The 14,738-nt window shown below is 38.3% G+C and overlaps 1 pseudogene; it reads left to right on the top strand.

Moving 5' to 3' along the window:
• Positions 1–3,429: 3,429 nt before the first annotated feature.
• LOC118662066 lies at positions 3,430–4,005 on the top strand (annotated as a pseudogene).
• The last annotated feature ends 10,733 nt before the right edge of the window (positions 4,006–14,738 follow it).

Raw genomic sequence — 14,738 nt, 5'->3', positions numbered from 1 at the left:
TACTAGAGGCCCAGCGTGCAATTGAAATCTCATGAGGGAGCGCCCCACAACCCGCCCTGTGAGGAAGCACACTACAGGCCGCCGCAGGAGTCAGGCCGGACCCACGCTGCAGGCAGCCAGGACCTGCACCTGACTCGTGCAGTGCTGGGCCACTGCAGGAATCAGGCCAGATCCGCACCATGGGCAGCCGGGACCCACGCCTGACTTCTGCCCCAGGCACCCCCTGCCCCTCTGCCTGTGTCCACTCTGGGCTGCCAGCTCGGGCAGGCCCCCCTGTGTCTGTCTCCATCTCCGCTCCGGGCCTCACCTGCGTGCGCAACCTCCTCCTATCTAGTCTTGACCCATTACGGTGTCCTGGCCTAATTTGCATATTACCTCTTTATATGTATAGATTTCACAATGACTATTTCTTTAAAAAACAGAATTAAATTAAATATTATATTAGTCATTAATTTTTCTCAATATTTACTTAGTAACCAAATTAAATAATTAATTAGGATATAACATCTCGACTTTACCTATATATTCTAGGGCAAAGCAACCATTCATTATCCCTGTTTTCAGAAGTTACTGATTCTTTTATTTTTTATTCTTAAAAATGGTACAACATTAAATGATCATCTCAAACCACATTAGAAAAATGTCACGTTTGATGGAAAAATGAAATTCATCTAGCAATTGGAATAGAAATAGGGAGAAAAATGTTTTTCATTAAATTGGGATGAAACTGGATTTCAAGGATTTATTCCACCCTATTTTGATTCAGCCAGTACCTTACTGAGTACACAGAAACCTTCAGTAAATATTTATTTATTGATTAAAAAACATACTTGAAAGCATTTGAAATGGTCTATTGTTCAAATTGTATAAATAAAATTACACAGATAAAAATTCCCCTTGACCATTTTATGAAACATGAATGTTCAGTCAGCTTGAATAAACAATTAAGACTAGTACATATTTATTGGATACATGTAGAAATCACAATTGTTTTTATGATCCATACAAAGAAGTAGATGAATTATGAATTGTTTTAAAAACTTTGCAATGAAAATCAGAGAAACATTCAATCATTAGGAGGAAGTTATAAATTCTGAAGGAAAGGAAGTTTGTAGGATCTGGAATTTCTTAGGTTCCCTTAAAGCAGTGGTTCTCAACCTGTGGGTTAGAAAATAAACACATATTTTCCTGTGATAAAATACTAAAACAATGAAAATAAAGAGGTGGATTTATGAGTATATACCAAAACATCACTAAAGCTTAGTTGATTCTGCTTACAAAGCCAACTTAATAATCAGTAGAGATCACTGCCAAATCCATTTGACAATAGCAGTGAATGTCAATAGTCAGAATCACCCTTCCAACTACATTGCATCCTAACTCAGTTACATAACTGGGTGGTCACGGTTCCAGATATAACCCACTTCTGAGACTAGAGTTTCAATGTAAAAGTGAAACGTAAAAGTGAAACAGCCTTTCTCTCTTTCCTAGACCCAGGTGAAGATATGAGAAGGAATAAGGAGGGACACCTGAGGCTCAAATGTCCTTAATAACTTTTTCTTGGTTTTGATATGTGGTAAAAACAGAAAATGAAGGAACCAGGACATCTAGCCCCCAACTATCTTTTGTTTATACTCAAGGTAAATTGATCAGCAAGGTTCATGCTCTTTGGGAAGGCCCTATGAGCTAAGAGATAACAATTATGGTGCTACAAATACTTTCATAAGTTACAGCCTTGATGCTAGTAGTTATTCTTCTGAGTAGTTCATAAAGAAGCTCCCAGGAGAATGGGAGATGCAGAGTAACCAATAATTAAGACAAAGTCCTGCCCTAGCTGGTTTGGCTCAGTGGATAGAGCATCGGCCTGCGACTGAAAGGTCCCAGGTTCGATTCCAGTCAAGGGCACATGCCCAGGTTGTGGGCTTGATCCCCAGCAGGGGGTATGCAGGAGGCAACTGATCAGTGATTCTCATCATTGATGTTTCTATCTCTCTCTCCCTCTTCCTTCCTCTCTGAAATCAATAAAAAAATTGATCTATATATATAAAAGTCTAAGTGACTGTCCAACCGTCCGACCTGTAGCTATGATATGCACTGACCACCAGGGGGCATACACTGAATGCAGGAGATGCCAAGCTCTGGTGACTTGGCAGCTGCGGTTCTTGGGTGACACACGCTGAACCAGAGAGGAGGGAGCCCGATTCCAGGGTGCACCACCTGAGAACCATCCTCTCGCAATCTGGGACCTCTCAGGAGATATTGGAGAGACAGTTTTGTCCTGATCCCCACAGACCAGGCTGAGGGACCCACCTGCCAGAGGAACCCTGCTCATTCCACAGACGCCCTTCAAGCCGTGGTGCTGCCCCAGGTGCAGCTGGCTGGGGAGGGACCGGCGGGGGGAGGTTGGCTCCAGGGTGTGTCTGGCCTGTTTCACCCAGTCCCACCCCGCTGGCCACCTTCTAATTAATTTTTTTTCAATGTGCTCGAATTCATTCACCGGGCCACTAGTATATATATAAAGACAAAGTCCTTTGGAAAACTAATATTCTAATCTAGATAATTTAGGACTTTTAAATTTTGATAGAAGTTTTTCCCACTTTTCTGTTTTACTAGTAGACTAACCTTGCCTATATGCTGACTCAAAGGCACCCTCAACAAACAGTCCTCTACAGCAAGTATGATGGTCTTCACAACCTAATGAGAATCAACTTGAATGCACATCTATTAATAACAACACTGTGTTGACTTTGAGTCAAGGTCAGAGTGGCAAGCCCTCATCCAATGCGTTTTCCCTCTCTATTCAATTTTTCATAATTCACATGTTAATAATACAGTCCTGGGAGAATTAAATAAACTAATACATTATGGCACTTAGAACAGAGTAAGTTTCAAATTGCATTAACAGTTTAGCTCTTTTTGTTTCTTGCTGTAGCTGTTGTCGCTATAATTAGCTATAATTATCAGTATTGAACGTCAGCCTGCATGACTGCTTCACCCTCCTGCTCCCTGTCCAGGCCCCAATGCCTGTGGACCATTGCAGCTATGAAACTACAGTCAGATTGAGGGGGGTTGGGGGGAAGGGAGGCACAGCTCTGCACTTTAACATTTTGACAAAGGGTTAAAGTAAGTCCCTCTCTAAAACTCCCTCTGCTGGATTGTGACTGAATTAAAACTTAATTTTTTAAAATTAATTAACTGAAAGTTCATGGTTAACAAAAAAAAAAAAGGTATATATAATCAGCAGTATTTACAACAATTGATCCATGTGGTTCTTAGAGCCCACTGACCCAAAATTAGGCTCATGAATTCCCTAACAGTCAAGCATTCTAGCTGACCACTTGCCTATCAGTAGCAAGATCTCACCATCAAAAGAGCAGTGGGGGAAGCACTGACAGTTGGGACAGCTGGGAGGAGAGCATAAGGTTTAAGATGGAAAATCATGAACCAGATGCTACTGTCAAGGAAAAACAAATTGTTGATATAATGACTAGAAAAGCCAACCAACTTTCAGAAGCAGGAAGGGATCTACTTGAACATGGATCGACATGTGTTGGACTTAATGCTGCTCTCTGGCCTAATAGCAAAGTCTTTTTCAGTGCATCTTAAATGTGACTTGTGTAGCTGCTGTTTTAACAATGGCAGTGCTACTATTTTTGACAGTGGACATATCTTACAAAGGTTTATTAAGTTTACCATTGAATACAGGTGATTTAAATTGTGAAATCTATACCATGCACAAGGAGGATTGGTTGGACTTGTTTTTGGTGGTCTGTACCTTTTTCTTGGCTATACCTAGGAATGGTGGCCTAGGAACCAGGTATGCCTCCGTCCTGCTGTCAGAGAAAGGAACATCGTACCCTACTGTGTCAGAATTTCTAAGCCTGTCTTTAGAAAGATCTTTCTCATTTCGCTCCAGGCTGGATTTGCAAGTACCTCGGTTCTAGACAATATAAACTACTTAGAAAGGTTCTTCACTTCCCTGAACCTGTCCTAGAAATTCTGTGATTGTTAAGCAAGTGTATACACAAAAATAAAACTGTGATTAAACAAAAAAAAAGCAGTGTGACATTCTGTTCTTGGTTTCATTATTATGAGGCCCAGAGGAGGAAAAGTCTCCCATTACTCCAACCAAAGGCTTGTGTCTTGAATTTTCATTTTTATCCTGCAATCTGCCTTTTCCTCTGAGCAAATTTCAACAAAAACTCTCATCTCTACAATATAACAATATAATCTAATATAGTTTAATCCATTCCAAGTTGTTTAGTTTTTGTTTTTTAAGAAACACTCTACCATCTCTCTTTTTATACAGGCAGAAAACAGCAATAAAGTCAGTGGAGACAGAAAGTTCTGCCTCAACAAAATGTACACAATTTTATATTGCAAAGCTGAATATTTAGCCTCTCCATCTAAATCCTCTGCATTTAGGTTAATAGACATTCTTCCCACAGAGCAATGGTTGGGTACACTATGGGACATTATAAACATTTACAAATGTACTTATTTTATTTTAAAAATTTCTTTAGCTGCAGGAGATATGTTTGGCACTTGTAAAAAAAAAAAAGCAATTAAAAAATATGTATGAGCCTGTCTTCTGAAGCTAAAATGTGTTAGAGAAACAAAAAATCATTTAAAAACGAATATGATTTGCTACAAGTTCTATGAAAGAGACAGGGAGCATTGCAGAATAATAACAGATGGCATTAGGGATGGCGTGGGATCCTTTCAGCCACTCTGTGGTTAAACAGTGTTTTCGAGCTGTGATCTTGTTTTTGAGAATATCATTGTTTCTGTTATGCCTGAACAGTACAGAAGCTGGGTAAGTGTTGAAAATACTAGGTTAAAATATTCACTACAATGAAGCTAAAAGTGAGAATAATAAAAATAATTAAATATGTAAATAAAATGGCAAATTTGGCATGTGTGTATGAGTGAATCTTTTGAAAATAGTATTGATTTCGAGGTACACATAGTAAAGTATACAGCATATGAACAATACTGTGCTTACGCAAGAGCCAATACCAGTAGAGTAGCCCATTGCTCATCCTCTATCTGCCCTTTTTTCCAGAGTTTTAATCAACAATCCTATATATATTTCTTATTTACAAAGTGTATAGCTTATTTATTCCCACTAACTGGTAAGTTCCAAAAGATCATTTTTTGTTTTGTTTTTTATCTGATGAATCGCAAACAAAGTGAATGCTACCTTTCACATAAGGGCTAAGTACATATTTGTTAAACCAAGGAATATGCAAGTAAATGAGTGCACAAATGAACCAATAAATAATTTGATAATTTAAAATAAATAATCTTGAATGAATTCTTAAAATAACTTTCATATGTATTTTTAAACACTCAATATAAGTAGCCCCATTTAATATTCTCAATCACTCCTTTCTCCTATAGAAGCCTAGTGAATTTCTGAATTTCTGTGTATAAGTAATTCTGATTACTTACATATTTTATTAAAATATAATGTTGAAAAACACTAGGAAAATAATTTATGTAAGGGTTTTAAAAATATTCAAATGTGACAGTCATATAGTCAATTCAACAGATATTTATTGGCATCTACTCTCTGTCAAGCATATAGCTCTGAAAAAGCAAGAAAATACTGCTGCCCTCCTGGAAACACGTGTGAACAAATAACACATGTGAACAAACAAGCAAACTGAATCATTTCAGAGAGTGGTAGACACAATGAAAACTTAAGGTGGGGGAGGAATGAGGATCTTGCCTTTTTTGATCAGCTATTTAGGAAGAGTCTTGAGTCTTCAGAGGTGACTTGAATTGAGATTGTGATGGAGAACTTGCAGATACTATGAGAAGACTGGAGATAAGAGTTTTCTGAGCAAATAAAACAAATATGAAAGACTAGAGGAGCAAAATGAGCATGGTTGTGGAATGGAATGAACGCCTGTATGGCTGGAGATCACTGAGAAAAGAGGAGTGTGATGTGAGTTGAAGTCAGAAAGGTAACAGGTAAGTCATGTAGTGCCTTGTTGACTATGGAAAGAGTTTGTTTCTTGTTCACTGTACTTTGCTGGAAGTTTTCATGCTGTAACACATCTTTATTTACTTCGCACATTAAAAAATATCCCTGGTGTGTATAGAAAAAGGTCTGTACTGGTGGGGGAAGGGATATCTTTATTACATATAGGGTTTTTTCCTGTTATATTTCTCATTGAGAAATTGTGACAAAAATAATATGCTGAATTACCATTACAAATTATATATATATACACACACACTAATAAAAGAGAAATATGTAAATTGGTTGTCACTCCACTACACCCACCAGCCAATCAGGATGTGTATGCATATTAACCCAGCAAAGATGGAGGGTTAATTTGCATACGCAGGCAGGGAGCGAAGACTGAAGACAACTGAAGACTGAAGACTGAAGAGGCTTGGCTTCTCCACTGCAGCTGGAGCAAAGAAGCCAAGCCTCGCTGTAGCCGGAGCAGAGAAACCAAGCCTCGCTGTGGGCTGGAGCAAAGGCCAGGGTCCCAGGTGCCGGAGGAAAACTGGTGTGGCAGCCAGGGGAAGGAAGGCCTATTGCATGAATCATCGTGCAACAGGCCTCTAGTATATATATATATATATATATATATATATATATATATATAGTCTTCCATGCTTTAAAAGTCACAATTTTGTGATTGTACTCATGTGCACTGCAAATACAATTTTTATTTTATTAAGTTAATTTTTGTGTAAAAGTTATTCACTTCTTTAATACTAACCTAAAATTTCCTGGATATGGGAAAAAAATTAATGACAGTTACTCCAGCCCAAGGATATTACTTTCTGTACAAATAGCCCTAAATCTTAGTTTACTTCAGTTCTTTTCAGTGGAATTGCACATCGACCTTGGTCAATTGCAAATGGTAAAAAGCATTAATATTTCACTTTTTTTCTCCTCCTAAAAAACTAAAACCTGATGGGCTAAAAGTAAATTTAAAATCTAAACCACAATGTTACATTAAATTCAGTTTGGGCATTTAGTAAATATTATTTATCCTACAACAACAGATGTGACAAAAAGAATTGATCTTGTTGACATTGTTACCATTGCATGAATAGAAATCAATATTAACAATTTCATTTACCATTGCACATTCTGGCAAGGAAGTTTTTACCATTCATAAAGTCAGGGTAAGCTTGTTCTCCATTCTAGTGTCACATCCTACTTCTGATGGAAAAAAAAAAAATATATATATATATATATATATATATATATATATATATATGAATACATAAATGCAATTGGCTAGCCCTTTATCTAAGTGAGACATCACAGGCAGTAGATGGCATCAACAAGTAGATATAGAAAAGTGCCATCATTAATTATACTGAAAGCTGGAATCAGGATCCCTGAGCTTCCAGGGGCAGAGTTACAAGGAAGGTAGTACAATTTGTGATTTAAATACAGTTAACTATAATATATTGTTAATGCATTTTTCATCACCTTTTGAAGTGCAGGATCAACTCTAAATCTACACTATGGTAAGTAGTACCCAAATTTTAGAGTGTTTAACCTGGATTTACCATTGGCATTGCATTTGAGCTTCCTAAAAAGTTTTATGACAATCACCTGTGTGTTTTGGGTAACTTTACCCAAATTCTACACAAAAAATAAAGTCAAAGACTGAAAAAAATACTCTATATAGTTTTTCTACCATATGTTGGTTGTCTGGATGATCAAAATTTCAAAAGAATTTGGTAGAGAAACACCAACTTTCCATTTAAAACTTTTTTTTTCTATAATGGTAATTTAAAATATAATTATTTACTAACACTATTATTTTAATAACAGTATATGCTTTCAGAACATAAAATTGAATAAATAAGATTACATAACACTTGATGCACTTTTTGTCCCTAGCATAAGATACAAATTTAAGTGATTCCAATAACCATTAACTGATATTAATTTAATTTTATGCATTTAGCTATCATACCTTAGATTTTATATTGTATAATTTCAGTTTTAAAATTAATTTCTACTAATGTTCATATATTTTGGTTATTTTTTTTACTAGTTCTTCTATTTGATGAGTTCTATAGCCTTTTGCTATGCTCTTCTTTCCATTTAAACTTATTCATCTCTTTAATATTTTCACTCTATTTAGCATTAAACTTTAATTTTGGCATGATTGTCTATTTTTCACCTTGAAATTTACACTGGTATTTCTACTAAAGTTTATCAGAACTTTTATATAGTAGTTAATCAACTTTTACCTTTCTTAAATTAAAAATCATTATATAATAAAATTCTGCCACACTGCCCATTCAGAAAATTTGTAATTACATAAAGTAATGATCTGATAAAAATACACATACTTATTACAAATGTTTCTCTTGACTGTATTAAATTTAAAATACAATGCAATATATAAGGTTGCTTTTGGTGAAAATCCTAAGTTTACTTTCAAAAAGATAAATTCATAAATCACTTAAAGAGGTAGGAATACTCATTATTTACCTATTAATATTCACATTTATGAGTTAATGTATGAGTGTGATGTATATTCGGTGTGTTTGGAGCATGTGTGTATTTTAAGTGAACAATTAGTTTTGTATTTGGGAATTTTCTGGCTTGGTATGATTTTGTTAAAGTCATAGTTAACCAAACACTGAGAAAAATAATTTAAAAATGTATGTGTCTTTTGTTTCTATTTCTTTCCCTTATTTTGCTATTGACCTATCAAGATTGACTAGTACTGGGGCATACCAGCTAGTACTAGTATTAACACTGTTTACCACTTCAGCAAAGATGTTGGTGTTTGCCTTCTCCTATACAGTGTTCATACCTGTGGAGATAGATGTAAGGGACACATTACAAATTTTTCTTGGTGGTTTTAGTGGGGTTCTTGTGTTTGTGTGTATGTGTATGTGTATGTATGTGTGCATACACACACGTGCACCTGCACATACATGGTGGAGTGAAAGGCAGGGGAGTGGACAGAGAACAATAGGAAATAGCAGAAGTCTTTAATCTGATTATAGAAGCCCTTCTTACAGAAACTAATGTCCCTCTATTCTGATATTATTGGTAGAATAACAGAAAAAAATCTACAAGGCCAAAATTAAGTCAGTTTGACTACTATTCTTTTCAGGCTAGGGTAAATTCTTGCACAACACAGCTTTAATGTATTTTACTTTATCTCTCCCAATCTTCTCCATTTCCTCTCCTCTCACAGGGAAAAACAAAGCAAAACTAATCAATAACTTTAGATTCATCAACCAGTGAGCACACATATATAAAATACTATATCATTAACACCTTATGCCATACTATTAAAAGAAAAACAGCTACTCCCTTTGGCTCAAAGGAGACTATGGTAAAAAATTACCCACATTCTGAAGGTGAGTTCTTCCCCAAGACAATCCTTCTCAATTCAGACCTGGTGTTTCATTTTTCACAGCCACAACATTTTTTTATTGATTTTTTGCAGGGGTCCAACCCCAGCAGGTCCAGGGGTCCCCAAAGGCGTGGACGGAGTCAGCGAAGAAGGAATGACACAGAGGCAGCGTTCAGGTGATCATCATAGCCGGGTTCTCTTGTCAGGGTCTCCAGCCAAGTTCTGTTCAGGATCTCCAGTGAAGTTCTGGTTCGGATCTCCAGAGAGGTTCTGCTTAGGATCTCCAGCCAGGTTCTGTGTCCATGTTCTCTTGCTAGGTTCTCCGGGTTCTCCAGCAAGGTTCTGTAGCCATGTTCCCTCGCTAGGTTCTCCAGCCAGGTTCTGTCCAGGTTCTCCAGCCAGGTTCAGTCACCAAGTTCTAGTCAGGTTCTCTTGCCATGTTCTATCCAGGTTCTGTCTCTAGGTTCTTCAGCCAGGTTCTCTCGCTAGGTTCTGTCTCTAGGTTCTGTGTCCAGTTTCTGTCCAGGATCTTTTGCCATGTTCTGTCTCTAGGTTCTTCTCTAGATTCTGTGCCTCTTGGTTCTGTCTTCTAAGTTCTGTCTTCTTACATCTGTATTTATACCAGTTGATTCCAATCCTATCAATCTCTATTCCAAAGGTTAGGGCGTTTCTTATCTCCATTCCAGGGAGTAAAGATTATGTAGCTTAAGCATGATTGTTCATAGTTAAAGTGATTAATTACCCGCCTGGCACTTAGTTAAGAGGTTTTATTCCCTCCCTAACTTCAGGGGAAAATCCCTACCTGGGGAAACAACCTTTCTCAGAGACCTTGGTTAAAACACATAGTGCCAAGAAGGTGAGCAAACATATTAAGAACAGTATGCCATATATGCCAGGTCCCTTGAAACAGCAAGGATGGACCAGCTCCCGGCAATTTTTAGATTGAGGAATGGAGAGACAGAGAGAAACTGAGGTGAGAGAAACATTGATCGGTTGCCTCCCTCATGCATCCCAACCTGGGATCAAACTCACAACCTGGGTATGTGCCCTCACCAGAAATCAAACCCGTTACCTTTTGGCATGTGGGATGACTCTCCAACTGAGCCCATCAGCCAGAACCATAGAAACTTTTTATTAAGAGATGGATGTGCCAGAGTAGAAGGAGACACTCTGTGAGCATGTTATCGTGCTCCTATGGTCATGGACTCATCTAGTGGGCCTCCCATGAGGATATTCCTACATATATATTACCTCATGTAATCCTCACAACAATCTTGTGACCGAGGGAGGTAGATGAGGAAACTGAGACCCAAAGAGGTTGTCTTTTGCCAAAGGCTACATACTAGAAAGGGGCAGATTCTCTGTATGAATTCTAATTTTGACTTTAAAGTCTGCACTCTCTCCTCATGTCTTATCATCACCTCTTAAGCAAATTCCAGCACACCTGGCAAGGTCACAGAGCTCAGTGAACTACTGAGTTCCACCTTGCACCAATCCTAATGCATTCATTCACCTTAGGAACTTCCTTCTCATGGTTCAAGATGCAAATACTAGTATTTCGGGAACAAGTAGAGCACAGAAACTATTAAAGTTTCCTACGTAATTGGAAAGGCAAGCAGGAAGGGAGCACTCTAGAGATTGAAGTGAGAGAAAGAGGAGAATTAAGGAGCATACCTCCAAAGAGGCCTCTCCATTTCATGATTTCTCCTATAGTTGACCTTACTCATAAATCAAGTAATTGTGCAAGTAAGAAGAATACATGGCATGTGACTATGTGAAAAATGCACTGATGATGGTTCCATACAGGCTTTCAAGGAAAACAGTGGTGTTCCGGGGACTCTTCTTTGGCATGTGAGGTTGGCATCAAGTACAACCATGTCTCTCCATAGCATTTTTTATGCCCCACTAAGTGACAGTGTTTGATAAGGGTAGTGCCCAACCGACTCAGTGTGGCAAATATCATACTTTGACTTATATGCACAGCCTCTGCTTTTATGATGCCATCTGCAAAGGAATAAATCATCGTAAAGTTGACTGAGTGTGTCCTGTGTTCATCCGCTTGACTGTGTTTGATGTAATTGACTGACAACAATAAGAGAGGATTAGGAAAAAGAGGCAGCGGTATTGACAAGTGGATGTTACCTAACCTACGACTTCCAGAGGAGGATCAGAACACAGACGGCTGAGAGGAAAGAAGACGCCATCCTAGGAAAGCAGGGATAGATGGCATAGAAAGAATGTGACAGGGCGGCATCTGTCTGTGTGGGGAGGGACTGCATGTGGTAGGAGAAAAATAGGAAGGACATTTTGCACAGTTAAAAAGAGTAGTTTCATTTAAATAGGTAGCTCATGCTAACGAATAGGAGATAATTTTAAAACTGTGGAATTCCCAAAGGTTCTTGAATATCATCATTTGGATTTATTTTTATGTTACATTTGACATCTCAGCATGGTAGCACTTGTAGCAGGCTGAGGAAATTGTCTTAAAATGAGCATTCTACTCAGGCTGCAACTCTCCTACTTACTACTCCTCTTATACCAGAACATGAACCTAATAGAAAGTCAGTGTCCAGCCAGACCAGAACACTTTATACATACCAAAATTTGGAAGTGCTTTTGGAAAGGCTGTATAAAAAGAAATAAATGATATGTAGAAGATAACTGAACCAATATCTGTTATGAGAGTTGAGTACATGTTACTCCAAATATTTGAACCATATTATCCACACATTGTATTATGTTATCTCCTTTAGTTGTCCCATTAAAGAAATAAAGGCAACCACTGGCCAGAGTTTTTCTGATGGTCTGATGGATTTGTTGCTTGTACATCTTCCTTCTGCTTCAAGATTCTTATTACTCATCAGATATTTCTTAACATTTTCTTGTTAATCCCTTCAATCACTTTTGAAGTTTTAGTTCTGCTTTTTCAACTTTTTCCTGTATATGTGGGACAGTCCTTTTGGTTAGTATTCTTCTGAAATGAGAGGAAGAGGATTATTTTTTTGAACGTCTCTTGAAGGTTTTTTTTAAAAGAAGTCAATCTAAAAAGAAAAAAGCTGTGTAACACTTATACTTCTTGATTTCCTATCCATGAATTGTCCCAATCTTAACAATTTGGATACTTTAAACTCTGTCTTATAAGTAGATGGTCAGGGAAACTTAGTTATTCTACTTAATTACTGTAGGAAGGCAGACTATGCCACCCCAAAATGTACCACTTTAAAAAAAGGTATTAATGTCTGGCTAGTGTTGCTCAGTGGTTGAGTGCCAACCCATGAACCAGGAGGTCACAGTTTGATTCCCAGTCAGGGCACATGCTCGGGTTGCCAGCTCACTCCCCAGTAAAGGGCATGCAAGAGGTAGCATTGATGATTCTCTCTCTTCATTGATGTTTCTCTCTCTCGCTCTCTCTCTCTCTCTCTCTCTCTCTCTCAAAATCAATAAAAACATTTAAAAATAAATAAAATAAAAATAGGTATTATTTTGAGCTGAATGCAATTGAGAAAAATTAGATACAAAAAGTTCTCTATCCTCTCCTATTTATCCAAGATCAGGACATAGATTGACAAAGGTGTTTGTCCCTCCTCCTGCCTCTACCAGGAAGAACAAAAGTTAATAATTGACAACAATTTTAGACTCTAGCAGTCTGGAGACAGACCCAGAGGAATTTACATACCAAGCCTTACTAACAAATCTTTATCTACCATTAGTTTCTCATATATTTGCCTTTCCATAATTTTCCCCCTGTAGACATGCAAGGTCATTTCCACTTTAACATTTAACATTTATTACTCCTTTCTTAAGATGATATCTAAGGCTAAATTCTTTTTTCTTTTTTTTTAATGCTCACCCAAGGATATTTTTGCCATTGATTTTTAGGGAGTGGGAGAGACAGGGAGAGAGAAACATTGATGTGAGAAAGACACATCAATTGGTTCCCTCCCACGTGTGTCCCTACCAGGCCAGTGATGAGCCTACAATCAAGGTAGGTGTGCCTGACTAGAATCAAACCCATGACCTGTCAGTCTAAAGACTGACACTCTAACCACTCAGCCAAACCAGATAGGGCTAAGGCTAAGTTCTAACCAAAACTTTGAGGTACTCATCTCCAGGTAGTCTCATATGCCATATGCATAATGTACATATTGATAAGTTTTTGTTTCTTTTTCTTTTATTAGTCTGTCCTTGGCCAGCCTACTATAAAGGTCCTCAGCTGGAGAAACGAAATGGGTAGTAGAAGAAATTTTTATTTCCCTACATCACTTAATGCCAAAATTCTGTGGATTTCTCTTCAAATCTTTATGACTACATAATTTCAATATGACATGATACTGAATATGAAAATCTCAAGTCCCAGCTCTACAATGCTGAGTAAATCCTTTGGGCACCTAACCTTGCAAAGTGGTATAGGTCTAAAGGTGGATATCAGCAACAAACTTAACTAGAACCAAGATGGTGGCCTAGGTAAATGCGGTACTCATCACCTCCCACAACCACATCAAAATAACAACTATAATACAGAGCAACTATCATTCAGAATTACCTGAAATCTGGCTGAATGGAAGTCCTACAACTAGATAAGTAAATAAGAAAGCACATTGAGCTGATAGGAGGAGTGATGGTACAGAACATGATGCTCCAACACCCATATGTGGTGTTTTTTAATTTCAGGAGGGATATCTCAGCTGCAGAGGCCTCTTGTGAGAAACAAGGGGTCTCAGCCCAACACCAGACTCCTCAGTCCAGGCTTTAAGTGCCAGGAAAAGAAGACAAGTTCCCATAACTTCAGGCTATAAAAACCAGCGGGGATTGTGGCTGAGTGATACAGAGACTAGTGGAGTCCCAGGCAATTCCATTTAAAGGGCTGACACATGGGCTTATTGGGAATCACTCCTTCCCTCTGAGCTTCAGCTCTGGAGGGATCCAGGGACATACAGGGAGGAGCTCAATTGTCTGGCATTGGGGCAAGAAATTGGGACGGGGGGCTTTCTCCCAGACATGGGTGCTCACAGGGATCATTGTTCCTATGCTGAGACCTCCCCTGACAAGGAGCTGACTAGGAGGCACCATATCTGAGCATCCTTAAACCAGGCTCACACAGCTGGCTCCACCCTGGTGATTCCCTGAGACCCTGCCACACCTAATTTGCAGCCACACCCAAGTTGTTTACAGTGGCTTTTCCAAACAAATGGCCTGTCCTAGTTCAGGCTTCAGACTTTTGTAAAATCTCTCAAAACAAGCAGCAGTTGGTGTCAGCATGCCCCATACCTCTCAATAAGAGGCCCAAGACCCAGAACTAACAGTGGCCTGCCTTGCTTCACAGCTTGGCCTCTCCTGGGAACTTCCAAAACCATCACAAGTAGCAGCCATCTG

Source organism: Myotis myotis, unplaced genomic scaffold, assembly GCF_014108235.1.
Source record: "Myotis myotis isolate mMyoMyo1 unplaced genomic scaffold, mMyoMyo1.p scaffold_m19_p_8, whole genome shotgun sequence".
Lineage (NCBI taxonomy): Eukaryota > Metazoa > Chordata > Mammalia > Chiroptera > Vespertilionidae > Myotis > Myotis myotis.
The sequence above is the reverse complement of the archived record's forward strand: the minus strand, read 5'-3'. Positions and strand labels throughout refer to the sequence as shown.